The sequence below is a fragment of the Polistes dominula genome, unplaced genomic scaffold, assembly GCF_049000335.1.
Source record: "Polistes dominula isolate Pdom_NZ unplaced genomic scaffold, Pdom_raw_medaka contig_396, whole genome shotgun sequence".
Classification (NCBI taxonomy): domain Eukaryota; kingdom Metazoa; phylum Arthropoda; class Insecta; order Hymenoptera; family Vespidae; genus Polistes; species Polistes dominula.
In genome coordinates, this window is record NW_028300889.1 from 15,001 (window position 1) to 16,997 (window position 1,997).

Sequence of the window (1,997 nt, forward strand, 5' to 3'; positions counted from 1 at the left end):
TTATAATTGTTATTATTATTGTTATTATTATTTTTATTATTATTGTTATTATTATTATTATTATTGTTATTATTGTTATTATTATTGTTATTATTGTTATTATTTTTATTATTATTGTTATTATTGTTATTATTATTGTTATCATTGTTCTTATTGTTGTTATTATTGTTATTATTATTGTTTTTGTTGTTAATATTGTTATTATTGTTATTATTTCTGTTGTTATTTTTTATTGTTATTATTGTTATTATTATTATTATTATTATTGTTATTATTCTTGTTATTATTGTTATTATTTTTTTTATTATTATTGTTATTATTGTTATTATTATTGTTATTATTATTGTTATTACTGTTATTATTATAGTTATTGTTATTGTTATTATTATTGTTTTTATTATTTGTTATTATCGTTGTTATTATTGTTATTATTATTGTTATTATTATTGTTATTATTGTTATTATTATTGTTTTTATTAAAATTATTGTTACTACTATTGTTATTATTATTGTTATTATTGTTATTATTATTGTTATTATTGTTATTATTTTTATTATTATTGTTATTATTATTGTTATCATTGTTCTTATTGTTGTTATTATTGTTATTATTATTGTTTTTGTTGTTAATATTGTTATTATTATTATTATTTTTCTTGTTATTATTGTTATTATTATTGTTACTATTGTTTTAATAATTGTTATTATTATTGTTATTATTATTTTTATTATTATTATTATTATTATTATTTTTATTATTGTTATTATTGTTATTATTGTTATTTTTATTATTATTATTGTTATTATTATTATTATTATTATTATTGTTATTATTGTTATTATTATTGTTATTATTATTATTATTGTTGTTATTATTGTTATTATTCTTATTATTATTGTTATTATTATTGTTATTATTATTATTTTTATTATTATTGTTATTGTTGTTTTTATTGGTATTATTCTTATTATTATTGTTATTATTATTGTTATCATTGTTCTTATTGTTGTTATTATTGTTATTATTATTGTTTTTGTTGTTATTATTGTTATTATTGTTATTATTATTGTTTTTGTTGTTATTATTGTTATTATTGTTATTATTCTTGTTGTTTTTATTATTATTGTTATTATTGTTATTATTATTGTTATTATTCTTGTTATTATTATTGTTATTATTGTTATTATTATTGTTATTATTAATGTTATTATTGTTATTATTATTGTTATTACTATTATTATTATAGTTATTGTTATTGTTATTATTATTGTTATTATTGTTATTATTATTGTTTTTATTTATATTATTGTTATTATTATTGGTATTGTTGTTATTATTATTATTATTATTATTATTATTATTATTATTATTATTGTTATTATTCCTATTATTGTTGTTATTATTGTTATTATTCTTACTATTATTGTTATTATTATTGTTATTATTATTATTATTATTATTATTGTTATTATTATTATTATTATTATTATTATTATTATTATTATTATTATTATTATTATTGTTATTTTTTTTTTTTTTTTTCTTTTTCCGAGGTCGTCCAGAATGCATTTACGCACGGTAGGAGGGCGCACGAACCCTTCCTCTGTGTGGGACTCACAGACCTTCTGTGACGAAGGCTGAATACTCACTAAACTGGCAAGACCTTACTCCGGGAGACTCCCGGCTCGGGAGCCGCCTTAGCATAAAAACTTCGAGCCGGGGCCACTGAGGCTTAGCTCGCGGTTAGAGCTTCCTTCTGTCTTTATTTTTCATTATGTCTGTTTTCTTTACGCTCTTGGTAGGGTGTTTCGTGGTTCCCATTAGCCTTCTAAGCAACCGTCCTCCTTTTTTTCCGAAGGACGGTGTGTACATAGTTTGCTACAGCTGTCCAGTTTTCCTGCTTTTGTAGCATTTTATCTACGACATTGTCGGCGTTGATTGTTCCGAGCCTTGCTTCCAGCTCTTGTCTCTTCTCCAGCCACTGGGTGCAGCCGAA